Source organism: Ranitomeya imitator, chromosome 2 (assembly GCF_032444005.1).
Source record: "Ranitomeya imitator isolate aRanImi1 chromosome 2, aRanImi1.pri, whole genome shotgun sequence".
NCBI classification, from domain to species: Eukaryota; Metazoa; Chordata; class Amphibia; order Anura; family Dendrobatidae; genus Ranitomeya; species Ranitomeya imitator.
The window spans coordinates 851,923,182-851,950,719 of record NC_091283.1 but is presented as its reverse complement, the minus strand read 5'-3'; the positions used below and the strand labels follow the sequence as shown (position 1 = coordinate 851,950,719).

The 27,538-nt window shown below is 49.2% G+C and overlaps 1 long non-coding RNA gene across 1 annotated transcript; it reads left to right on the top strand.

Moving 5' to 3' along the window:
* Positions 1–543: 543 nt before the first annotated feature.
* Positions 544–26,606, top strand: LOC138667845 (uncharacterized). The gene is made up of 3 exons (XR_011318952.1): positions 544–672; positions 24,201–24,329; positions 25,272–26,606. It is a non-coding gene; the product is annotated as an uncharacterized lncRNA (long non-coding RNA).
* Positions 26,607–27,538: the final 932 nt, after the last annotated feature.

Genomic DNA, 27,538 nt, shown 5'->3' with positions numbered 1-27,538 from the left:
CGTTGGAAAATGACTTCTTCATGCCACTAGATGGTAAAATTGCCCCCTAGAAAGTATTAATGCCCCTTGTGTGCCTTTTGGACTGGTAATGTACCCTGAGTTTGATTTCTTTATGCTCTATGGATATTTCGGTCTTTCCTCATTTGTGTGTTATTATGGGATAGCTATCTGCACTAATTGTAGATATAACGTGCCACTCCAGTAGGGGCTTTGCTGCTTTTTTCTGAATGGGATAGCAGCATGCATATATTATCTAATATTATTCTGAATCTATATATATATATATGGATTTGACTGTGAAGTTTCTTTCTTTGAGCATTTAACTCATGTCTATCTGGATCCTAATCCTCCACCCTATTTGGTTTTTTTTAATGGTTTTTAATATGGCTTTTGTGTTTGTACTAAAATTATTGGTGTGGTGATCACAATTTTTGATGCATGTACTTTCTCTTCTTTGTGGTCTGTTTACATTGAAATGCATCAGGAGACCCCCCTATTTATCTAAAGTGGATGGTGCCAGCTCAAATTGTGTTTTGTGAAGCACAAAAGTATAAGTCACTGCACTCCGCCTTCAGTGTTAACCTGGGCAGCTGCTGCAACAAGACCCTCAATGCATTGCGACACCTGGCTCCTCCCACCAGCACGGTTAGCCTGGAATGATCAAAGCAATATGTGAGTGTTCATTTCTGTTTTAATCCCTGTTTTCTTTGTAATTGCTTTTTACATACTTTGTGTCATAGTTAGTGTTGAGCGTTCCGATACTGTAAATATTGGGTATCGCCTGATATTCGCTGTATCGGAATTCCGATACTGAGTTCTGATACTTTTAAGATATCGGATACCGGAATCGGAAGTTCCCATAGTGCAATGATGCACTATAATGGAGTGTGGGCGGTGCGTGGGCGGAGACTGCGTGTGTGTGTGTGCGGGCGGGATCCGGGGTCTGTGCGTAACCGTGGGGGGGTCTGTGCGTGCCTGTCGGGGGTCTGTGCAGCGTGCCAGGGGTCTGTGCGGCGTGCGGGGCTCTGTGTGTGTGTGCCAGGGCTCTGTGCATGTGTTCCGGGGCTCTGTGCGGCATGCGGGGCTCTGTGCGTGTGTGCCGGGGCTCTGTGTGGCGTGCAGGGCTCTGTGCGTGTGTGCCGGGGCTCTGTGCATGTGTTCCGGGGCTCTGTGCGGCGTGTGGGGCTCTGTGCGTGTGTGCGTGCCGGGGCTCTGTGCGTGTGTGCCGGGGCTCTGTGCGGCGTGCGGGGCTCTGTGCGTGTGTGCCGGGGCTCTGTGCGGCGTGCGGGTCTCTGAGCATGTGTGCCAGGGCTCTGTGCGGCATGCGGGGCTCTGTGCGTGTGTGCCAGGGCTCTGTGCATGTGTTCCGGGGCTCTGTGCGGCGTGTGGGGCTCTGTGCGTGTGTGCCGGGGCTCTGTGCGGCGTGCAGGGCTCTGTGCGTGTGTGCCGGGGCTCTGTGCATGTGTTCCGGGGCTCTGTGCGGCGTGCGGGGCTCTGTGCGGCGTGCAGGGCTCTGTGCGTGTGTGCCGGGGCTCTGTGCGTGTGTGCAGGCATTGTCCGATGGGACTACAAGTCCCATCGGACGATGCCTACTTCAGTGACAGTGATTGACACATTAGCCAATGATGGGACAGTAGTAGTCCCATCATCCAGCTAATGTGTTTGCAGCGCCCCAGAGTCCTGGTTCGTTGCAGTAATGTTATTCTTCCACCAGGGGGAGTGATGTTACGTCTGAAGGCAATGGAGGAGATCTTCTGTCCAGGTATCACAGCCACACACACACTTCACACTCCAATCCACCAGGAGGAGCCATGCTTCTATCTATTAGGCTACTCCTCACACAGGGTAAAACTGGTGGGTTGGTTAGGAAGTTAGTCAGAACGAGGAGAGGAGAGTTCCTGGCTGGGGACCGACGAGGAAAGGTCTCCAGGTCGAGCTGGCTGGGGAGATCTCCAGTCAGATCCAGACTACGGTCTGAGGAGGGAGAAGGACACGGGGCTGCACCTGCAACCCATGCGGCAGCATCCTAAGAAAGGACACGAAAGGAATTGTACTGTAGTGAGTGAGAAAAGAAGTCATAGCAACAGGAGTGAAACATCAGCGGGAGACCAGCTAGAAGCAGGCTGCCTCCCTCTGAAGCGCATATCCGGTGGCCAGAACACCGAGGGAGTAAAGAGCTCTATGCCGTTACTTCAGAGACTGGCAGGACAGTTAATTTCATGTTAGCTGCCCGACCTTTAATACCTAAGAAGACACGGTGACAACTTGTGGGGGCCGGGGCGTCTCTAGGGTCCCTGTAAAAAGCCTCAGGCCATCAGTCATACGGGTTTGTTCTATTCGACTACGGGGAACAGTGAGAGGAGTAACAACAGTGAGGACCTTATTGGAGCTTATGCAAGTAGGGACCTACTGTGTTACTGTGCGCTAGAGGAAGGCTATTGAATTCCTCCTGGATAAGGGGACTCTGGATTTGCCTTCAGACCGGCCGGACTCTGCCTACCCTGGACTGTGGATACTGAAGCCTTCAGTAAAGGTAAAGAGACTGCACCCATTGTGTCCTCGTTATTCACTGCGCCTTGCACCATCCACCATCCACCATCTACACTCCGGGAAGCCCTGGGGACATACTTCACCTGTGGGAAGGTATACCATCTAGCTGCCATAACATCACCCCAGTGGACCCCTAAGCAGCGTCGGTCACCCTGACTGAATACCACAGGTGGCGTCACGAACACTATATTATAAACTGTTGTCTCTTTTATTGGACGCCCCTCAAAGGGCCACAGACTGGGTCCAGCCACCGTGACATCCCCACCGACTACAGAAGAAGGACCCGGATCCGAGTACCCCATTGCCCTAACGTGTGGGCGCTCCATGTTGAATGAAAAAAAAAAACATACATACTACATACACTCATGGCCAAAAGTATTGACACCCCTGCAATTCTGTCAGATAATACTCATTTTCTTCCTAAAAATGATTGCAATCACAAATTCTTTGGTATTACAAACTACATACATTCTATATACATACTACATACATACATACTACATACATACTATATACATACATACATACTACATACACACAACATACTACATACATGCTACATACATGCTACATATGGATCGCCCCCAGACACAGGGCCACGCGTTTCGGTACCGAGCCTCTCTGGTTCGGTTCTGAGACTGTCACGGTGGCTAGACCCGGTCCGTGACCCTGCTAAGGGGCGTCCAATAAAGGTGGTACACAGTCTGTCAGGGGTTCGTGACGCCACCTGTGGTATTCGGTCAGGGTGACCGACGCTGCTGTGGGGTCCGCTGGGGTGATGGAATGGCAGCTGGATGGTATACCTTCCCACAGGCGAAAGTATGTCCCCAGGGCTTCCCAGTAGGTAGATGGCGATGGTGTGAGGTGCAGACAATAACGAGGACACAAGGTTGCAGTCATTTTACCTCTTTACTGAAGACTTCAGGATCCTCAATCCAGAGCACGTTTAACAGGGCTATCAGAGACCGGCCGGTCCGATGGGCACATCCAGAGTTTCCCACGCAGATGGAAATCGTTGCCTACCACTAGCGCCTGTGTGTTGTAGTGCTACCCTGCTGAGCATTCGGAATTGTCCTCACAACTGCTGTTCTCGTTCGTTCGTTCTCTACAGCTCTCTCTCTCTTTAGTTCCAGATGTTGCTAGTTTCTCGTCCCCCAGAATGTTTTGGCTAGGACGCACACGTATGACGGGAAGGCTTGGAGGTCTTCCGGGACCCTAGAGACGCCCCTCTCCCAATGTTGCCCCCTATGTCTTCTTAGGAAATTTAAGGTAGACAGCCAACCTATAATTAACTGTCCTGCGGAGTTTGAAGTAAGGCCTGAAGTCAGTTACTCCCGCGGTGTTCCGGCCACCGGCTACGCGTCTCAGTAGGATGTTGCCTCGGTCTCACAGCACGACTCCTACTGGCTCTCCTTTTTGCTAGATCTCGTTTACACTGTTCCACAAAATCCTTCCTTTCTTGTCTCTTTCTTAGGATACCGCCGCAAGGTAGTGCAGGCGCGGTTCCGTAACGTTCTGTTCGCTAGGCACCTGCCAGGTTCCCACGCCTGACAGGGACCCCCCTGTGTCTTCTCCCTGCAACACCCCCTGCCACGGGATGTTGCCTGAATCCAACCCAGTCAGCTTCTGACTAACTTCCTCCCCAGCCCTTAGTTTTACCAGTGTGAGGAGTGGCCCAATAAATAAAGCCTTTTTCTCCCCCTGGTGGCCGGAGTGTGAAGTGTAATGTGTGCTGGTGATAGCTGGTCAGGAGAATTCCTTCAGTGCCATCAGACGTACCGCAGCTCCCCTTAGTGGCAGAGTGTCATACTGCAACGACCAGGTCTCTGGGGCGCTGCACTCCCCCCGGTTAAATCCAGTACTCCTGGACTGGGAAGAAGAACAACAATACATATTAGCAATAGACATACAAAATTTTTGAAATGCTAAAACAAGTAAACAGAACAATGCTTCCTTTTATGGGAGGTGAGGACACTTGAACGTTACAAACAAAATTAAATATTTTTAAATAACAGGTTGACTATAAATAACTCTCAGTACCCAGCCGGGTATTCTACCAAGTGCAAACTTTGAACAATAAGTTAACTTTTCCTTTAAGGGCGTATAAGCTGAACCCACTAAAGGCCTACCATAAAATACTATAAAATAACTCAACTTTCCTTTCCGTTCTACCTTTCTCAATGCAGGACCGCCTAGCTCCTTGGCTGGGCCTACTGTCATTGTACCGACCATCTTTCTACAGTTCTCAGGAGGACTCTCTCTCTAACACCTACGGGTTCACTTCAAGCTTTCCTGTCCTCAATCTTTATTAACATTATCAAACTTTATTAACTTTTATTAAGGCAATCATGTAAACATTCCCTTTAAGAGGGACCCAAGTCTCTAGAAAATAGTGCAGATTCTCTCTCTGTCTGCAAGTCCACCGAAAGCAAGACCTTCTGCGTCATGTCCAGAAGCATTATCTTCGCAAAGTCTTCTTTCACTTGTAAAACCAGTAGGGAGCACCTTTAAGAAGGTGCAAACTATATACAAAAACAGTTTTGACTCATTCACCCTCCATGATCCGGCAGTCTTTGGAAACAATGATAAACAAACAAAAAGAAGAGGGATCCCAGGTAAACAAAGGGATCCCTAGGAGTTAACCCTGGACGGGTTTAAAGCAGCAAAAGCAGGAAACAGTTAACTATTTACATTTGTCGGGGTTTCAAGGTTTAGTTCTATAGTAGGTTGCAAGGCATCCATTGGTAACGAACACTCCCCGGCCGTGGAAGCCCTGGTCCTGTGCTCTCGCCCGATGCGGTGTCGGTGTCGTGGGTTCGTCTCTCAGGTGCGGCCAGGTCACCCGGTGTCTGGATCCGAATGTCAGCTTTGGTGGCAAGTTCAGTAGCGGCGATAATGCACACTGTAGTGATAGGGGTGGAATTGGTCAAATCAGGGCTAGTCGTAGTTAGGACAGCAGGTGGCGCCATTACCGGCTCGCATCGGTAGACATTTCGAGCTCACCTCCCTTGCGCACTCCGATGGCGGGTGTACGTCACCTGGTCCCCTCTGTGTAGCAGCTGTCCGTCGCCTCTATCGTGGCACTGTTCCCAAGTAAGCGCAGCGATGCTGAGGCCCTCCTGTCTAGTCCCATCTGGCCTCATCCTTGGGGTGTCCCATTGAAAGATCACCCCCTCTGAGCTGACATCCAGCGGTATCCCCATAGTCGTCGGTAGCGGAGGCACCAGCTTCTCCATGGTGCCGGGGGCTATAACCACCAGCTCAGGAGCAGGGAGTCGGTCGCTGTCAGGACAGGGAGCGGTCACGGGAGCCGGATCGATCTGGAGGGCAGGGGCGTTTTCCATACCTCCGTCTGATGTGATTCCACCGATGCCGATCGGTTCCATTGATGACGACGCTGGAGTCGGCTGCAGCTCGGACCGTGGTTCTCCCGGTGCAACCCTCGGTGACGGCTCCGATCTCCATTGCTTCACATCGGCTGGCTCCACGCTTGGGATAGGCTGACCCGGCTCCTCCGCCCGCGGCTCCAAGAAACCCGAGTCCTCCAGCCGCGGCAGACTCGAGTCCGGATCCTCCTCCGGCTGACGGGGACAGGCCAGGATCACTCCTTCGTCGTTCGGGCACCCGCTGGTCGTCATCTCCACTCCGGGATCTGCGATGGCACTCACACGCTGCTCCTCCATTTTCTGGGGGTGGAGCTCCTTCTTGTCTTGGTTCCCGCCGTTGCAAATCAGGGGGCGGTTCTCCTCTGCTTTGGGGTAGATCGACCTCCCGCAACAGTAATCAGAGGGGGCGGTCAGCACTTCTGGCGCCACTTTGGTAGTCTCCTCCCATGGCACGCCCTCCTTCTTCCCCTGCACTCCTCGTGGCGCAGCAATGGCAGCAGTTTTGGCGGGAATCTCGCGGCAGATAGCAATACACAGTCTTTGCAATAAATCACAGTCCAACACGTTTCAATCACAGTTCCAAGGCACACATGACGCAATTCTTCAGGCTTAAGTACGATCCTGTTCGTGACGCCAAGTTGGATCGCCCCCAGACACAGGGCCACGCGTTTCGGTACCGAGCCTCTCTGGTTCAGTTCTGAGACTGTCACGGTGGCTAGACCCGGTCCGCGACCCTGCAAAGGGGCGTCCATTAAAGGTGGAATAGTTTGTCAGGGGTTCGTGACGCCACCTGTGGTGTTCGGTCAGGGTGACCGACGCTGCTGCGGGGTCCGCTGGGGTGATGGAATGGCAGCTGGATGGTATACCTTCCCACAGGTGAAGTATATCCCCAGGGCTTCCCAGTAAGGTGGATGGTGATGGTGTGAGGTGCAGACAATAACGAGGACACAAGGTTGCAGTCTCTTTACCTCTTTACTGAAGACTTCAGGATCCTCAATCCAGAGCACGTTTAACAGGGCTGTCTGAGACCGGCCGGTCCGATGGGCACATTGTTGTGAATTCTGTGGCTGAATTCACTCCTGTGGTCACAAGTGGTACTGCAGCTTCTGAGCTTCCTCCCTCAGGTGTTCTGGTGAGCTCGTTAACTGCTTCATTACTTAACTCCACCTGATGCTGCTATCCTTGCTCCTTGTCAATGTTTCAGTGTTGGATCTGAGCTTCTCCTGATTGTTCCTGTGACCTGCTGCTTTGTATAGCTAAGTGCTTTTTGCTTTTTTGTTGCTTTTTTTCTGTCCAGCTTGTCTTTTGTTTTGCTGGAAGCTCTGAGACGCAAAGGGTGTACCGCCATGCCGTTAGTTCGGCACGGTGGTTTTTTTTTGCCCCCTTTGCGTGGTTTTGCTTTAGGGTTTTTTGTAGACTGCAAAGTTCGCTTTACTGTCCTCGCTCTGTCCTAGAATATCGGGCCCCACTTTGCTGAATCTATTTCATCCCTACGTTTTGTCTTTTCATCTTACTCACAGTCATTATATGTGGGGGGCTGCCTTTTCCTTTGGGGAATTTCTCTGGGGCAAGTCAGGCCTATTTTTCTATCTTCAGGCTAGCTAGTTTCTTAGGCTGTGCCGAGTTGCCTAGGTAGTTGTTAGGCGCAATCCACAGCCGCTTTTAGTTGTGTTTAGGATAGGATCAGGTGTGCAGTCTACAGAGTTTCCACGTCTCAGAGCTCGTTCTTGTATTTTTGGGTATTTGTCAGTTCACTGTGTGCGCTCTGATCGCTAAGCACACTGTGTTTCTGGATTGCCTTCATAACACCTGTCATTAGCAAACATAACAGTACAAGGAGCCAAACTAATGATTCTCAATAGAGGGAAAGAAAAAGTTCTGACATCATTTTTTTTTTTTTTTCTGCTCTGTGTTCACTTTTTTTTTTTTTCTTTTTCCCCTAGACATTTGGGTGATTCTGGACACAGGTGTGGACATGGATATTCAGGGTCTGTGCTCTTCAATGGATAATCTCGTTATAAATGTACAAAAAATTCAAGATACTATTGATCAGAAATCTATGTTAGAACCAAGAATTCCTATTCCTGATTTGTTTTTTGGAGATAGAACTAAGTTTCTAAGTTTCAAAAATAATTGTAAGCTATTTCTGGCCTTGAAACCTCATTCTTCTGGTAATCCTATTCAACAGGTTTTGATTATTATTTCTTTTTTGCGCGGCGACCCTCAAGACTGGGCATTTTCTCTTGCGCCAGGAGACCCTGCATTGAGTAGTGTCGATGCGTTTTTCCTGGCGCTCGGATTGCTGTACGATGAGCCTAATTCAGTGGATCAGGCTGAGAAAAATTTGCTGGCTTTGTGCCAGGGTCAGGATGATATAGAAGTATATTGTCAGAAATTTAGGAAATGGTCAGTACTCACTCAGTGGAATGAATCTGCGCTGGCAGCTTTGTTCAGAAAGGGTCTCTCTGAGGCTCTTAAGGATGTCATGGTGGGATTTCCTATGCCTGCTGGTTTGAATGAGTCTTTGTCTTTGGCCATTCAGATCGGTCGACGCTTGCGCGAGCGTAAATCTGTGCACCATTTGGCGGTACTGCCTGAGGTTAAACCTGAGCCTATGCAGTGCGATAGGACTATGACTAGAGTTGAACGGCAGGAATACAGACGTCTGAATGGTCTGTGTTTCTACTGTGGTGATTCCACTCATGCTATTTCTGATTGTCCTAAGCGCACTAAGCGGTCCGCTAGGTCTGCCGTCATTGGTACTGTACAGTCCAAATTCCTTCTGTCCATTACCTTGATATGCTCTTTGTCGTTGTTTTCTGTCATGGCGTTTGTGGATTCGGGCGCTGCCCTGAATCTGATGGATTTGGATTATGCTAAACGTTGTGGGTTTTTCTTGGAGCCTTTGCGGTGTCCTATTCCATTGAGAGGAATTGATGCTACACCTTTGGCCAAGAATAAACCTCAATACTGGGCCCAGCTGACCATGTGCATGGCTCCTGCACATCAGGAAGTTATTCGCTTTCTGGTGTTGCATAATCTGCATGATGTGGTCGTGTTGGGGTTGCCATGGCTACAAACCCATAATCCAGTATTGGATTGGAATTCCAAGTCGGTATCCAGCTGGGGTTGTCAGGGGGTACATGGTGATGTTCCATTTTTGTCGATTTCGTCATCCACCCCTTCTGAGGTCCCAGAGTTCTTGTCTGATTATCAGGATGTATTTGAGGAGCCCAAGTCCGATGCCCTACCTCCGCATAGGGATTGTGATTGTGCTATCAATTTGATTCCTGGTAGTAAATTCCCTAAAGGTCGATTATTTAATTTATCCATGCCCGAACACGCCGCTATGCGCAGTTATGTGAAGGAATCCCTGGAGAAGGGACATATTCGCCCATCGTCATCACCACTGGGAGCAGGGTTCTTCTTTGTAGCCAAGAAGGATGGTTCGCTGAGACCGTGTATTGATTACCGCCTTCTTAATAAGATCACTGTTAAATTTCAGTATCCCTTGCCATTGTTATCTGACTTGTTTGCTCGGATTAAGGGGGCTAGTTGGTTCACTAAGATAGATCTTCGTGGTGCGTATAATCTGGTGAGAATCAGGCAAGGAGATGAATGGAAAACTGCATTCAATACGCCCGAGGGTCATTTTGAGTATCTAGTGATGCCGTTCGGACTTGCCAATGCTCCATCTGTGTTTCAGTCTTTTATGCATGACATCTTCCGTGAGTATCTGGATAAATTCCTGATTGTTTACTTGGATGACATTTTGATCTTCTCAGATGATTGGGAGTCTCATGTGAAGCAGGTCAGAATGGTTTTTCAGGTCCTGCGTGCTAACTCTTTGTTTGTGAAGGGATCAAAGTGTCTCTTCGGTGTGCAGAAAGTTTCATTTTTGGGGTTCATCTTTACCCCTTCTACTATCGAGATGGATCCAGTTAAGGTCCAAGCCATCCAGGATTGGATTCAGCCGACATCTCTGAAAAGTCTGCAAAAGTTCCTGGGCTTTGCTAATTTTTATCGTCGCTTCATCTGTAATTTTTCTAGCATTGCCAAACCATTGACCGATTTGACCAAGAAGGGTGCTGATTTGGTTAATTGGTCTTCTGCTGCTGTGGAAGCTTTTCAGGAGTTGAAGCGTCGTTTTTGTTCTGCCCCTGTGTTGTGTCAGCCAGATGTTTCTCTTCCGTTCCAGGTCAAGGTTGATGCTTCTGAGATTGGAGCAGGGGCAGTTTTGTCACAGAGAGGTTCTGATTGCTCAGTGATGAAACCATGTGCTTTCTTTTCCAGGAAGTTTTCGCCCGCTGAGCGTAATTATGATGTGGGCAATCGAGAGTTGCTGGCCATGAAGTGGGCATTCGAGGAGTGGCGTCATTGGCTTGAAGGAGCTAAGCATCGCGTGGTGGTATTGACTGATCATAAGAACTTGACTTATCTCGAGTCTGCCAAGCGCTTGAATCCTAGACAGGCCCGTTGGTCGTTATTTTTTGCCCGCTTCGACTTTGTGATTTCGTACCTTCCGGGCTCTAAAAATGTGAAGGCGGATGCTCTGTCTAGGAGTTTTGTGCCCGACTCTCCGGGTTTATCTGAGCCAGCGGGTATCCTCAAGGAAGGAGTCATTGTGTCTGCCATCTCCCCTGATTTGCGGCGGGTGCTGCAAAAATTTCAGGCGAATAAACCTGATCGTTGTCCAGCAGAGAAACTGTTCGTCCCTGATAGGTGGACTAATAAACTTATCTCTGAACTTCATTGTTCGGTGTTGGCTGGTCATCCTGGAATCTTTGGTACCAGAGAGTTAGTGGCTAGATCCTTCTGGTGGCCATCTCTGTCACGGGATGTACGTACTTTTGTGCAGTCCTGTGGGATTTGTGCTAGGGCTAAGCCCTGCTGTTCTCGTGCCAGTGGGTTGCTTTTGCCCTTGCCGGTCCCAAAGAGGCCTTGGACACATATTTCGATGGATTTCATTTCTGACCTTCCCGTTTCTCAAAAGATGTCAGTCATTTGGGTGGTCTGTGATCGCTTTTCTAAAATGGTCCATCTGGTGCCCTTGGCTAAATTGCCTTCCTCCTCTGATTTGGTACCTTTGTTCTTTCAGCATGTGGTTCGGTTGCATGGCATTCCTGAGAATATTGTTTCTGACAGAGGTTCCCAGTTTGTTTCAAGGTTTTGGCGAGCCTTTTGTGGTAGGATGGGCATTGACCTATCCTTTTCCTCGGCTTTCCATCCTCAGACTAATGGCCAGACCGAACGAACCAATCAGACCTTGGAAACATATCTGAGATGTATTGTTTCTGCAGACCAGGATGATTGGGTGTCCTTTTTGCCGTTGGCTGAGTTCGCCCTTAATAATCGGGCCAGCTCGGCTACCTTGCTTTCTCCATTTTTTTGCAATTCTGGGTTCCATCCTCATTTCTCTTCAGGATAGGTTGAGTCTTCGGACTGTCCTGGTGTGGATTCTGTGGTGGATAGGTTGCAGCAGATCTGGACTCAGGTAGTGGACAATTTGATCTTGTCCCAGGAGAAAGCTCAACTTTTCGCTAATCGCAGACGCCGTGTGGGTCCCCGACTTCGTGTTGGGGATCTGGTTTGGTTATCTTCTCGTCATATTCCTATGAAGGTTTCCTCTCCTAAATTTAAACCTCGTTTTATTGGTCCGTATAGGATTTCTGAGGTTCTCAATCCTGTGTCTTTTCGTTTGACCCTCCCAGACTCCTTTTCCATACATAATGTATTCCATAGGTCGTTGTTGCGGAGATACGTGGCACCTATGGTTCCATCTGTTGAGCCTCCTGCCCCGGTTTTGGTGGAAGGGGAATTGGAGTATATTGTGGAGAAGATTTTGGATTCTCGTGTTTCTAGACGGAAACTCCAGTATCTGGTTAAATGGAAGGGTTATGCTCAGGAAGATAATTCCTGGGTTTTTGCCTCTGATGTTCATGCTTCCGATCTTGTTCGTGCCTTTCATGCGGCTCATCCTGGTCGGCCTGGGGGCTCTGGTGAGGGTTCGGTGACCCCTCCTCAAGGGGGGGGTACTGTTGTGAATTCTGTGGCTGAATTCACTCCTGTGGTCACAAGTGGTACTGCAGCTTCTGAGCTTCCTCCCTCAGGTGTTCTGGTGAGCTCGTTAACTGCTTCATTACTTAACTCCGCCTGATGCTGCTATCCTTGCTCCTTGTCAATGTTTCAGTGTTGGATCTGAGCTTCTCCTGATTGTTCCTGTGACCTGCTGCTTTGTATAGCTAAGTGCTTTTTGCTTTTTTGTTGCTTTTTTTCTGTCCAGCTTGTCTTTTGTTTTGCTGGAAGCTCTGAGACGCAAAGGGTGTACCGCCGTGCCGTTAGTTCGGCACGGTGGGGTTTTTTTGCCCCCTTTGCGTGGTTTTGCTTTAGGGTTTTTTGTAGACTGCAAAGTTCGCTTTACTGTCCTCGCTCTGTCCTAGAATATCGGGCCCCACTTTGCTGAATCTATTTCATCCCTACGTTTTGTCTTTTCATCTTACTCACAGTCATTATATGTGGGGGGCTGCCTTTTCCTTTGGGGAATTTCTCTGGGGCAAGTCAGGCCTATTTTTCTATCTTCAGGCTAGCTAGTTTCTTAGGCTGTGCCGAGTTGCCTAGGTAGTTGTTAGGCGCAATCCACAGCCGCTTTTAGTTGTGTTTAGGATAGGATCAGGTGTGCAGTCTACAGAGTTTCCACGTCTCAGAGCTCGTTCTTGTATTTTTGGGTATTTGTCAGATCGCTGTGTGCGCTCTGATCGCTGAGCACACTGTGTTTCTGGATTGCCTTCATAACACCTGTCATTAGCAAACATAACAGCACATCCAGAGTTTCCCTCGCAGATGGAAATCGTTGCCCACCACTAGCGCCTGTGTGTTGTGGTCCTACCCTGCTGAGCATTCGGTATAGTCCTCACAACTGCTGTTCTCGTTAGTTCGTTAGACGCCCCTCTCCCAATGTTGCCCGCTATGTCTTCTTAGGAAATTTCAGGTAGACAGCCAACCTATAATTAACTGTCCTGCGGAGTTTGAAGTAAGGCCTGAAGTCAGTTACTCCCGCGGTGTTCCGGCCACCGGCTACGCACCTCAGTAGGATGTTGCCTCGGTCTCACGGCACGACTCCTACTGGTACTCCTTTTTGCTAGATCTCGTTTACACTGTTCCACAATATCCTTCGTTTCTTGTCTCTTTCTTAGGATACCGCCGCAAGGTAGTGCAGGCGCGGTTCCGTAACGTTCTGTTCTGTTCGCTAGGCACCTGCCAGGTTCCCACGCCTGACAGGGACCCCCCCTGTGTCTTCTACCTGCAACACCCCCTGCCACGGGATGTTGCCTGAATCGAACCCAGTCAGCTTCTGACTAACTTCCTCCCCAACCCCTAGTTTTACCAGTGTGAGGAGTAGCCCAATAAATAAAGCCTTTTTCTCCCCCTAGTGGCCGGAGTGTGAAGTGTAATGTGTTCTGGTGATACCTGGTCAGGAGAATTCCTTCAGTGCCATCAGACGTACCATCACTCCCCTTAGTGGCAGAGTGTCATACTGCAACGACCATATCTCTGGGGCGCTGCACATACATACTACATACAGTACATTCATACATTACATACAATACATACAGACATACAGTACATTAAACATAGAGTTCATACTCACCATTACTTGTCACTTTGTTCTCCAAAGCCAGTGTCATCTGTAAAAAAATATGAAAATAACAAACAACCAATACTCCCTGTCCACAGAAATCCACGAGTGTCCCATGACAATCTCCCGTGGAGAACAGCAGCATCAGCTGTTGCGACCGCTCTCCAGGGGCTCCAGGAACACAATGACAGGAGGAAGGTATCCTTCCGCACTGTATTCCTCCCCTGCTTTAAAAAAAAAATAGTCCCTAGTCTCACTTTTGGCATTGCTGTGTGAGAAATTTTCCCGCGCAGCAATTGCCATAAAGTAAGACTTTGAACTTTAGTAACCTCAGTGATGCACTGCAGGATCCATTGTCTCCTGTCAGTGTGTCACTGAGGGTCCTATAGAGCAGTGGCATCACCCGATGTCACTGTTCTATAGAGATCGTCATGGGACATACTTACCATACTTCAGCACCTGCAAAAAACGTAAAATAATAAACCATATACTACCTGTCCAATTATTTACATTCCGATATTTGTGTCCCATTGACTTGCATTGGTATCAAGTATCGGTATCGGCGATATCCGATATTTTTTGGATATCGGCCGATCCAATCCGATACCGATACTTCTGGATATCGGAGGGTATCACTCAACACTATTCATAGTGTAAAATCTTTTTATACCTTTTCTAAAGACTGCCTACCTTTTTTGGAGTAAAATATAAAATTTCTTAGTCTCGTCATCTCCATGCTCTATAGCGAATTTACACGTGCCTGAAGTTAATTACGCTTCTAATTTGAGTTGGCTCCGGACCCATTAATCCTTGTGAAAATTGGAGCTGGTGGCAGCGACTTTGTCCTGTGCGATTGGGCTTCTTTGCAGCGACCAGCGGCATTGATAATTATTGTTCTCGCCTGTGTGGGAGTAGTTATAATCACCCTCGCTGTAGTGTGCCCAATAGCAAGTACATAGCAGGCAGCCTTTCTGGTGACTAATTAAGGAGGAGGATAACAATAAACAGACCAAATCTGGAAGCATATACCCATGTGTGGTTGTGAAAAGGTGCATGAGAATACACCTCCCCAAAAGAAAGAATGTATTTGAGGTTATGTTTCTCTGTTTTCCCTTGGTGGTGTACAGAAGCCTTTCCTAATCCAGCCCTTGTTCATTTTTATAAGAGTCAGCATTTTCAGTTGTCAGGCGGATGCGCTTATCTGTTATAATTCCACCAGCGGCACTAAAAACCCACTCTGACAGAACGCTAGCAGCAGGGCAGGCCAGGACCTCCAAGGTGTAGAAAGCCAGTTCATGCCACGTGTCCAGCTTGGATACCCAATAATTAAAAGGCACAGGGGAATCACGGAGGACGTTTGTACGATCTGCTAGGTACTCCCTCACCATCTTCCCAAACACTGCACTTCTTGTGACAGCACCCCTTGCCTCTGTGCCGTCATGATGGGAGGGTCTGAGAAAACTATTCCAGAACTTTGCCATTGTTCTCCTGCCTGATCTGGATTGTACTTCTGTCTCTCTTCCTTGGACTCCTTGTACAAAAAACTCTGACGTCTGCTGCCAGCGTTCTCACATGGGAATTTTCTAAGTAATTCCGCTACCAAGGCCCTCTGGTACTGCAACATTTTAGTACACCTCCCTGCCTCTGGTAGAAGAGATTGAAAGTTCTCCTTGTAGCATGGGTCTAGAAGTGTCACACACCAGTAATGAGTGTCACCCAACATTTTTATAATGTGAGTATCACGTGAAACGCAGCACAACATAAAGTTAGCCGTGCATGCCAGACTGCCAACAGGCAAGACTTCCATGTCCTCACCAACAGGACGACTGACCATGCTGTCCTCCTCCTCCCTGTCCTCAGGCCATCCCCGCTGAACAGACAGTATGACAGCTGTGTTTGTAGTACAGCGCATGAAAGTAGCTCCTGTTCTTTCTCCTCCTCCTCCTCATTGACAACCAATCCACATTGAGAAGACATGAGTCTGGGCTGAGTGTAATCCCCCTGTATCGTTCCTTGCTCCATGTCCTCATGCTCTGCCTGCAATGCATCCTCTTTAATTGTGATTAGAGAGGTTTTCAGAATGCTGAGAAGTGGGATGGTGACGCTCATTATGGCATCATCGCCACTCATCATCTTGGTGCAGTCCTCAAAGTTTTGGAGGATGGCACATATGTCGGACTAAACTAAATAGCAAAGCCACTAGAGACTCAAGGTCTACAAAAATTCAATTTTCAACAGCAGAAGAAATGGCAGCAAAACTTATCTGCCCAGATCTTGGAACAGATGCACTGCAGGGTGCAGCCAGCCCATAAAGCAAGATGTTAGCAACACAGGTGCAAAATACAAGATCAACAGCCACTCTCCACATACCCACTCCTGGAGGGGGTGACTGCCCAGTATACAATTACACAATAAAGGCCCACATAGGGCATTGTTCACACAATGGTACTGCATAGTGTCTGGTTGACAGCCTATTAGTCACGCCCCTACTTTTCGATTAGGCGGGCTGGCCAGTACACTCTCAATGCATCCCAGTGCGAACACCCCTCATGCGAGACCGGACGTGTTTGGGCTTGGCTGCACCCCGAAAAATATAGTGCAAAAATATACAAAAATAGTGAGGTATTGGTTAAAATTTTGGCCAAAATACGCAAGCTCGTAACTCACGCCAAGGGTCCCCACGCTTACGAGTAGGGTTGTGCGTTACGGATCGGTCATTTTCATAAGTCGCCGACTTTTGGCAAAGTCGGGTTTCATGAAACCCAACCCGATCCCTGTGTTGGGTCGGCCACGCGGTACGCGACTTTCGTGCCAAAGTCACGTTTCAATGACGCGAAAAGCGCCATTTCTCAGCCAATGAAGGTGGACGCAGAGTGTGGGCAGCGTGATGACATAGGTCCTGGTCCCCACCATCTTAGAGAAGGGCATTGCAGTGATTGGCTTGCTGTCTGCGGCGTCACAGGGGCTATAAAGGGGCGTTCCCGCCGACCGCCATCTTACTGCTGCTGATCTGAGTATAGGGAGAGGTTGCTGCCGCTTCGTCAGAAGCAGGGATAGTGTTAGGCAGGGTCCATTAACCACCAAACCGCTTGTGCTGTAGCGATTTCCACTGTCCAAGACCATCTTTTGTTTGCAGGGACAGTGGAGGGTACATTTTTTTTCCTCATCGCTGTAGCTCATTGGGCTGCCCTAGAAGGCTCCCTGATAGCTGTATTGCTGTTTGTACGTCGCTGTGCAAACCAACTGCTTTTTTCAAAGCACAAATCCTGTTGCTCCTTCCTTTCTGCACAGCTATCTTGTTTGTTTGTCCACACTTTTGACTTTTTTGTGCAGCAGTCCACTCCTTGTTGTTGCTGCTTGCCATACTTTGCTGAGATTACTGCAGGGAGATAGTAATTGTAGGACAGTCCCTTTTTTTTTTTTTGTTGTGTCTCTTCAAGCCACTTTCTGCCACAGAAAATATACTCTAATACAGTGGCCCAGATTTATTCACTAGTCTCCCTGAAGAAAAAAAAAGGGTGCAGATTAAAATTGGCAAATCTGCATCAGTGGCAGTCCTGTGTGTGGCATTTGTGTCTCATTTTCTGGCACAGAAAACATACAGTGGGCCTGATTTCTTGCCAATTCTCCCATAAATAAATAAAAAATAGTGGGAGATTAAGATTGGCCATTCTGCCTCTGTGCCAGTCCTGTGTGTGGCATCTGTCTCTCATTTTGTGCCACAGAAAACCTAGTGTGTAACACTGGGCCTGATTTCTTGACAATTCTCCCACAATAAAGTTACAAAAAAAGTGGGAGATTAAGATTGGCATTTCTGCCTCAGTGCCAGTCCTGTGTGTGGCATCTGCCTCTCATTTTGTGCCACAGAAAACATACAGTCTAACAGTGGGCCTGATTTCTTGCCAATTCTCCCATAAATAAAAAAAAAAAAGTGGGAGATTAAGATTGGCAATTCTGCCTCAGTGCCAGTCGTGAGTGTGGCATCTGTCTCTCATTTTGTGCCACAGCAAACCTAGTGTGTAATACTGGGCCAGATTTTTTTAAAATTCTCCCAGAAAAAAAAAAATAGTGGGAGATTAAGAATGGCCATTCTGCCTCAGTGCCAGTCCTGTGTGTGGCATCTGTCTCTCATTTTGTGCCACAGAAAACCTAGTATGTAATACTGGGCCTGATTTTTTTATAATTCTCCCTGGAAAAAAAAATAGTGGGAGATTATTGGCATTTCTGCCTCAGTGCCAGTCCTGTGTGTGCCATCAGTCTCTCATTTTGTGCCACATTAAACCTAGTGTGTAACACTGGGCCAGATTTTTTGACAATTGTCCCAGAAAAAAAAATTGTGGGAGATTAGGATTGGCAATTCTGCCTCAGTGCCGGTCGTGTGTGTGGCATCTGTCTTTAATTTTGTGCCACAGAAAACCTAGTGTGTAATACTGGGCCAGATTTTTTTAAATATTCCTCCAAAAAAAAAAAAAATAGTGGGAGATTAAGATTGGCCATTCTGCCTCTGTGCCAGTCCTGTGTGTGGCATCTGTCTCTCATTTTGTGCCACAGAAAACCTAGTGTGTAACACTGGGCCTTATTTCTTGACAATTCTCCCACAATAAAGTTACAAAAAAAGTGGGAGATTAAGATTGGCATTTCTGCCTCAGTGCCAGTCCTGTGTGTGGCATCTGTCTCTCATTTTGTGCCACAGAAAACATACAGTCTAACAGTGGGCCTGATTTCTTGCCAATTCTCCCATAAATAACAAAAAAATAGTGGGAGATTAAGATTGGCAATTCTGCCTCAGTGCCAGTCGTGAGTGTGGCATCTGTCTTTAATTTTGTGCCACAGAAAACCTAGTGTGTAATACTGGACCAGATTTTTTTTAAATTCTCCCAGAAAAAAATAATAGTGGGAGATTAAGATTGGCAATTCTGCCTCAGTGCAAGTCGTGAGTGTGGCATCTGTCTTTAATTTTGTGCCACAGAAAACCTAGTGTGTAATACTGGGCCAGATTTTTTTTAAATTCTCCCAGAAAAAAAAATAGTGGGAGATTAAGATTGGCAATTCTGCCTCAGTGGCAGTCGTGTGTGTGGCATCTGTCTTTAATTTTGTGCCACAGAAAACCTAGTGTGTAATACTGGGCCAGATTTTTTTAAAATTCTCCCAGAAAAAAAATAGTGTGAGATTAAGATTGGCATTTCTGCCTCAGTGGCAGTCCTGTGTGTGGCATCTGTCTTTCATTTTATGCCACAGAACATATACTGTTTAAGAGTGGGCCACATTTCTTCAATATTCTCCCAGAAAAAATAAAAAGGGGGAGATTTTTATTGATAGTGTCTGCATCTGCGTCAGTCCTGTTAGTGGCATATCTGTCTGCCACTGAAGCTGTGTACTGTTATACATTGGGCCTGATTTTCCCTGCAGTCTCACCCACCTATAAAGGGATATATAAGTCAAACAGAAGTTTGAGTTCACCTTATAACTGGTTTTACAGTAACAAATACCGTTAGTTTGGTTACGTTTTTCAAACAATGAGGAAGTCTGGTGGAAGAGGTCGTGGCCGTGGGCGGTTATTGCCAGCTGGTAATGATGGTAGTGGTGGTGGAGCATCAGGTGGTCGTGGGAAAAGCAATATAGCACCTAAGTCTCGAGTTGTTGAGCCAGGTAAGTCATCTGGCTACACAAGGCCTCGGACGCTCCCTTTTCTGGGAGTAGGAAAACCGCTTTTAAAGCCGGAGCAGCAAGAACAAGTTTTGGCTTTCCTTGCTGACTCAGCCTCTAGCTCTTTCGCCTCCTCTTCTGAAACTGCTAAATGTAAAAGCAGCGCGTCGTTAGTGGATGTTCACGGTCAGGGACAAGTCGCTTCCTTGTCTTCTTCACCAAGAACAACAGAGAAGGATGCCTCAGGCGACACAACGAATTACTCCATGGAGCTCTTTACTCAGCTTGTGACTGATGTGTTACTTTCGGAGATGGAGGCTGAAGAGGATGCGAAGGAGGAGGAGGCGCAGGAGCTGTAGACTGTGGGGGCAACCCAGATTGACGTAGGGCCTGCAATACTCGGGGTTGGGAGGATGTGCACCATCCCTAGGTCGGACTGGGTCCCGACTTCCACTAGGTTAACCCGTGTGCCATTAGTGAGATGTACTGTCCCTGACCACAAGCACTTGTCCACGTGTCTGTGGTTAGGTGGACTTTCCCAATAACAGCATTGTGGAGGGCACGGGTAATGTTGTGGGACACGTGCCGGTGTAATGCCGGGACGGCACACCGGTACAAATAGTCCCACATGTTCGGGGCCTCAGGCTGATCCTCGACTCTTCCCTCTCTTTCAAGATATATTTCCAAGCCCTTACCCCCTCCTGCCCACTACAACTCAAAAACATTTCCAGGATCCGTACATTCCAAGAAACTACAAAAATGTTTGTGCACGCCTTCATGATCTCCCGCCTCCACTATTGCAACCTTCCACTCTCTGGCCTCCCCTCTAGCACTCTTGCACCGCTCGAATCTATCCTAAACTCTGATGCCCAAGTAATCCAACTGTCCCTCTGTTATTCCCTAGCCTCTCCTCTCTGCCAGGCTCTTTACTGCCTTCCAATTGCCCAGAGGCTACAGTTCAAAACCCTAACTATGACATACAAAGCCTTCCACATGTATGTCTCCATACATCTGTAACATGGTTTCCCAATGTCCGACTGGGTCATGGCTTCCTCTACGCTAACCCAGCGTGCCATCAGTGAGATGTACGTCTCTGCCCACAAGCACTTGTCCATGTGTCCATGGTTAGGTGCACTTTCCCTGTAACAGCATTGCTGAGGGCCCAGGTAATGTTGTGGGACACGTTCTTACTTGTGTAATGTCGTGACAGCAGACTGGGAAAAATTGTAGCTGCTGGGTAACGAGTACCTTGTGATGGTCACCACCATCAGGTTGCGGAAAGCTTACATCTTCCACGGGCCTGAAATGCAACATTTTGAGCGCAAGCGGATGAGAAATGTGTGTGAGGGACACTGCGGCATAGCCTGCTGTCACCTGACTGCGGGGCCTCTGTATGGCTCCTCCCCGGTCTCCCACGGGGTGACGGCGCTTTGATTGGAGGCCACTCCGCCGGGGGGGCGGGCCTCATTTGAAAAGGGGGTTGGCGCCGATTTGAGCTTCCGGATCCTCTCACTTGGACCCGGACCTGTTTGGGGCTGCCGGCGCTATGGACCCGCTCCAGGAGGCGGTGAGACAGAAAATCAGCAGGGAGGGTAGCGACTGGCTAGCGGCACTACTGGCTGCGAGCGGCTCCCTCCCTGCAGCGAGCCAGGCGATGCCGTCGGGCGGGCGGCGTTCTGGCAGAGCCTCCCGGCCGCCGGCTCGCCTGAGCCCGCCATTAGTAGCAAAGAGGAGCACGCGCAGCGCGAGTGCGCGCGCTTCCTCACACGTGGGCAGGAGACAGCGCGGCTCAGCAGCTGCAGTCGGGCAGGTGCGGGAGGGGGATTTGGGACACTATTCCAGCGCCGCTCCTTCAGCGGTTAGTATTGTGTGGGAAGGGGCTTCACAGCAGCAGACGCGGAGCACCATAGCCGGGTCAGGTCCCACAACTGCGATTAACATGGGAGGCGCACAGGGGTCATCCGCATCGTCACAAGAGGTGGAAGGGGTAGAAGGCTCACAGGAGCTAATTTCCCCGACACCACAGCCAATGGGGGAAAGCAGCAATGACACGGGGAGAGGATGGGGGACATTAATAACAGCCCAGCAACAGATACGTTCTGCGTCAATACTAGGGCAGCAAATAGTAGGAGGGCATGCAGGAGCTAGAGTGGATTCCCCCTTTCCCTCTTGCCCAGTGATTTTTACAACACCACCTTCTTTAACCCCCGTGGGACAAGTAGTGACACTGCATTTATCTGTAGGAGCGGGAGAACATCAGAACGCTTCAGCAGCTATACCGCTGGTGGCAACCGGTGTTGGACCTCCCATGCAGGGTGCTGGCACCTCGGCTCTGGTTGGCGTTCAGAGTGCGGGTAACCGCCCCGCGCGCAGCGTATCCTCCTCCTCGTCATCAGGACACTATAGACGACGCAGAAAAAGACGTAGGGAACACTACGTTAGCAGGGGGCATTCCCACAGGTCCAAATCCAGTCGCCGAAGCAGGCGGTCTAGGTCATCGAGGTGGCGATCTCCATCATCGTCGGATAGTTCTTCCAGCAGATCTCGCCGACATGTTTCATCACGACGCAGGTCCGCATCCCGGGGGGATCGGCGAAATGCAGATACCCAAGGAGTTCAGGAGCAGAGTCGCCCGGAACCTAGCATGCATCCCGGTGAGTACGCTTTTACGGGGGCCTGGGGTGGCGACAGGGGTACGACCTTGAATTTAACGGACGCAATCCCGCTTGGCTCAGGCAGTGGGAGGATTTTTGTAAATCCCAGGTTACTGCAAACGGCACCGCCTAGACCATCTATCCCCCCTCCCCGCCCGGACATTTACAAGGATGGACTTTTTTGCGGTGTTCCACCCTTAGGGTCGCACTTAGATATCAGTGTGAAGGAACAGATTTGGGCTAACGAATTCATCGACATTTGGTCCCTTGTATCCACCGAACAGCATTCGGTGGACAAGGAGAGAAGGGTAGGCAAAAAAGTGTACGACAGGAAACCGAAAGTAGCCAAAACTATTAACAATTGGCTTCAGGCTTTTGCAGTTCTAGGGTGTGTTATGGGGGAGAAGCATCCGGAACGTTGTTCCGAGCTTTTCATTTATCTAGACAGTATATACAATTCCTACAAGTCACACGGCGGCTCGGCGTGGTGGAAATATGACGAAGATTTCCGCCGCCGGCTAGCCATTAACCCACAATTGGGGTGGGGGGTCAAAGCCACCGATTCATGGTTGCGTTTGATGATGGCGCAAAAAACTCTGCAGCCCTTTCCCGGGTCCCCCGCCGGCCCGCCCAATAGTTCAGGGTCATCGGTGGTTCGAAGACCAGGCACCTGTTGGCTCTTCAACGAGGGTCACTGCAAATTCTACGGATTATGCAAATATAAACACGAATGTTCTGCGTGCGGGGGAACCCATTCGGCTTCAAAATGCTCCAGACCCCCTCAAAAAATGGGAAACAATAAGACTCCCGCGGGGGGTGAACCATCTGACACCGGTGAACGCAAAAAACATGGAACCATGGCTGGCCAGATACCCCAATAAACCGGCGGCGGCCCAACTCAGTGGTTTTTCTTTTGGTTTTTTCATTCCCTTTGTTTTCTCGAGTAAACCCCAGTCGTCCCCTAATTTAAAATCTGCTAGGGACTCTCCAGCCATTCTTTATGAAAAATTGAATAAGGAAATTCAAGCAGGACGTTTTCGGGGGCCATTCGACGTCCTCCCATTTTATAACTTGAGGGTTTCCCCATTGGGCATAGTTCCAAAGAAAGAACCGGGAAAATACAGGCTGATTCACCATTTGTCTTACCCCAAAGGCAGCTCGGTGAATGACGGTATCCCTGGTGACGACACTGCGGTAACATATATTCCTTTTGACAGAGCTGTCGAAATGGTAAAAAAAAGCGGGCCCGGGCGCCCTTATGGCTAAGTCCGATATTGAATCCGCTTTCCGGCTGCTTCCGGTTCACCCAGATTGCTACCACCTGTTGGGAGCCATGTTCGAGGGGCGATACTACTACGACACATGCCTCCCGATGGGATGCTCAATTTCCTGCCATTATTTTGAAATGTTTAGCACATTTCTGGAATGGGTCGCTCGTAAGGTCACGCGTTTGCCATCAATTACGCACTACCTTGACGACTTTTTGATGGTAGGCCCGGCCAATTCGGAATCTTGTTCCCAGGCCCTGGCACAGTTTAAGGAGATCATGTCCCTATTCGGCGTTCCCCTGTCTCCGGAAAAACCATTGGCCCGGTTCCGGTAATCTCTTTCTTGGGGATTGAAATTGACTCGGTCGCCATGGAGCTCAGGCTGCCCCAAGATAAGATTGTAAAGCTTTTGGATCTAATCGACGGTTTTTTATCGGTCGGTAAGGTCTCCTTAGTCCAAATGCAATCTCTCCTCGGTTCACTGAATTTTGCCTGTAAGATAATGCCAATGGGCAGAATTTTTTCTCGCAGGTTGATATTGTCTACGAGAGGCGTGAGGCAACCTCACCACAGGATTAGAATCACTGCTCAGCTGCGCAGAGATCTGATCATATGGCAGCGTTTCCTCATTTCTTACAATGGCAAAACATGTTTTCAGGAAGAGGAATGCATTAGCGACACCTTGGGGCTTAATTTTGGGCTGGCGGACTCGGCAGGCTTCAGCGTTAGTTTTGGGGAGCAGACGTGCGCGGGTTCGTGGTCTGATTCCTGGGTTTCCAGAGCATGGCATCAGGATCCGGTTTTAGTTGAGTTGTTCCCTCTGGCAGCGGCCATGGAATTGTGGGGACAGTCTTTATGCAACAAGCGTATCAGAATTCAGCTCAGATCAGCGAAGGCTATAAATGCCATTAATTGTCTGTCATCTTCCTCCTTACCCGCGGTAAAGGTCATAGGCTTCACGGTGTTAAAATGTTTGGAGTGCAACGCTTGGATAAAGGCGAGCGCCTATGCCTCTATGAATGATGAATTTACGGATGTTGCACATCGGTTTGATCCACAGGTGCGGTATGGCCGGCAGCCGAAGGAGCTACAGCGAATCCTGGAATGCCCTCCTTTGGTATGGGATGTCCCGGAGGATTGATTCCCCTGATAAGGTCTTCCATCGCTCCCTCCACCTGGAGAGCATACGGTAAGGCATGGGATGAGTGGTGCAGCTTGGCAGCGGAGAAACCGGTAGGTGCTTCAAGCTCTATGAGACTTCAGGTTACGCTGGCTTTCCTGGCTCGGTTACAGGCCTCGTGGGTTTCGGGAGTGGTAGCTCGTAATCGTCTATCCGGGGTTGCTTTTCATTTTAAGCTACGTGGGTGGCCCGATTCGACCAAACATTTTTTGATTGGGCAGGTACTGAAGGGCTGGCGTCGGGAACGTGTGCAGAACGACCAAAGGAGGCCCATTTCTTTTCAATTGCTATCTAATTTGATCAAGGTGTCAGTTGATGTTTGCGACTCTGTTTACGAAGCCACTCTGATATCGGCGGCTTTTGGCCTGGCGTTTTTTCGGGGCCATGCGGGTTAGCGAAATACTTCCCTCGTCCTGTTGCAGGGCTGGCGGCCTGCAGCTGGACGACTTGGTGATTGGCGACGACGGATTGAGGGTGAGGGTGCGCAAATCCAAAACTGATCGGGAAGGCAGGGGCACTTGGTTCCCTCTTTTTGCTATCGGAGGGGCGGTCTGCCCTTTAGCACTGGTTAAAAACTTCATGCAGGTCAGGAGTAGTGGGTCGCAACTGTTCATTCACGAAAACGGTTCCCCTTTTTTGTCATGTCAGTTTTTGGCGGTCCTCAGGCACGCTCTGTCTTGTCTGGGGTTGCCTGCGGCAGACTTTGGTACCCATTCATTTAGAATCGACGCAGCGACCGAAGCCTCTAGGGCGGGGTTTTTCGAAGCGGACATTCAGAGGGTTGGTAGATGGAGGTCCCGCTGTTTTACCAGGTACATCAGGCCTGAACTTGTCATGTAAGATTTTTGTGGCTAAGATAACACTTTTGAGGATGTCGCGTATGTTTTTATCGCCGCTTACCCTAGCTAACAAAGCTTGTATGTGACATTAATGTTGTCCTGTTTGTTTTAGATGGTATGCGGCCCAGCATATGGCTGGTGGGCCATTCGTTCATCTATTGGGCAGCACGGCGTGCAGAGCTGCGACCAGGAGGTCGATCGTTGGGTCTTGCAGGAATGGACGTTATCTGGCGCGGTACAAGGGGTCTTACCTGGTCTCAAGTCCTTCCGGAAGTTGTGCGTATTGCAAGAGTCGCGTCTTCGCCGACAGTGGTGGTTATTCACGCCGGAGGGAATGACCTGGCTTCTTTTCCTCTTGCGGAGCTGTTGACCCTGATGAGAGCCGACTTGGACAAATTTCCTGGTTTCTTTTCAGCAATGCGTCTAGTGTGGTCGGAGGTGGTTCCCAGATTGGTCTGGCGTGGTGCCAGGGAGCTGAGCGCCATGGAAAGATCTCGACGCACATTAAACCAGCGGATATCCTGATTCATTAGGTTCAAGAATGGTGTGGTGGTGAGGCACCACCGGCTAGAAGGGGATAATTCAGGTTTTCTCCTGCCAGATGGGGTCCATCTGAATGACGCCGGCCTGGATATATTCCTGGATGGTCTTCGAGAAGGGGTGGTTCAGGCGCTCCATTCTTTGGGTGGGTCGTAGCTCGTGGTACGGGCTACTCCGTGGCGGAATGGGTGGAGATTATGGTGGTGAGGATACCTGCACCGGGAGTCCGGAAGGCAGTCAATCTCCCTACACCCGACTGGTTGGCAAATTTTGCCGGTTTTAAGCTGCGACCCAAATCTTAAGCCAAAAGAAAAGATGCCAGTTACAGGAACAAAATTATTTCATAAAATAAACAAGTTATTAGTTTGAATTTTCTGGTGTGGCGTCACTTTGTGGGAGAATATTATCTCGGGTCTCGGCAGTCTGAGGGACACTGCGGCATAGCCCGCTGTCACCTGACTGCGGGGCCTCTGTATGGCTCCTCCCCGGTCTCCCACGGGGTGACGGCGCTTTGATTGGAGGCCACTCCGCCGGGGGGGCGGGGCCTCATTTGAAAAGGGGGTTGGCGCCGATTTGAGCTTCCGGATCCTCTCACTTGGACCCGGACCTGTTTCCCGCCCTCCCTCCCTTGTGTTCGATTTGTTGGTTTTTGTGTGTTATTTAGTCGCAGCTGGCGGAATGGGTGGAGATTATGGTGGTGAGGATACCTGCACCGGGAGTCCGGAAGGCAGTCAATCTCCCTACACACGACTGGTTGGCAAATTTTGCCGGTTTTAAGCTGCGACCCAAATCTTAAGCCAAAAGAAAAGATGCAAGTTACAGGAACAAAATTATTTCATAAAATAAACAAGTTATTAGTTTGAATTTTCTGGTGTGGCGTCACTTTGTGGGAGAATATTATCGCGGGTCTCGGCAGTCAATTTAGTACTGTGGCATTGGCTGCGTATTTCCACTTGCATTCCAAGGACTGGGGTATGGACAGCTGAATGCTGCACTGGGACAAAGATGTGGACGTGCTTGTTGATGGTGCTAGCTGAGTTTGTGTGCAACTGCAGATGCAGGGCATGACAGGAACCATGCACCATGGACAGGGGATTGGCTTGCACGCACAACATCAGAAGAAGCAGTGGTATCATCCGCAGACACTGTTCATAAAGCCTTGTGTGCAACCAACAAAGTCGGGTGCTTTGCTACCATGTACCTGATCATGCTTGTGGTGGTTACGATGGGAGTTTTGCTACCCCTGCTGATGCGGGCATGGCCGGTGGTGCAAATGGCCTTTTGGGATTATCGGCAGAGTCTTTAAAAAACAACCAGGCTGTTACGGGGACATTCAGTGTCTCCCTCTCCCACACCACCTCCTCACCTCAACCCCGGTCTTTCAGTGTTCCCTAAGGCTCAGTTCTAGGATCCCTACTCTTCTCCATCTACACCTTCGGCCTGGGACAGCTGATGTAATGGCACGGTTTGCAATATCATCAGTACACCGATGACACGCAGATCTACCTATCTGTACCTGACATCACCTCCTTACTGACCAAAATCACACATCTTCCTGCTATTTCATCCTTCTTTTCTGCTCGCTTTCAAAAAGTGGACATGGACGAAACAGAATACATCATCTTTCAATCATCTCACCCTAAACAGACATGAGAACTGTGCATACATCATTCGGTACCACTTTAGTAAGAGGGAAAGTTTGCCCAAGAGAAAATGATTTTCCAGACATTCACAGCCTTTTTGCTCATTTTTTGCAGCTGTGATCTTCATCTTAGGCTGGTTTCACATTTGCGTTTAAAAACGCAGCCTTTTAAACGCAAACTCATTTGGTGAAAAAAC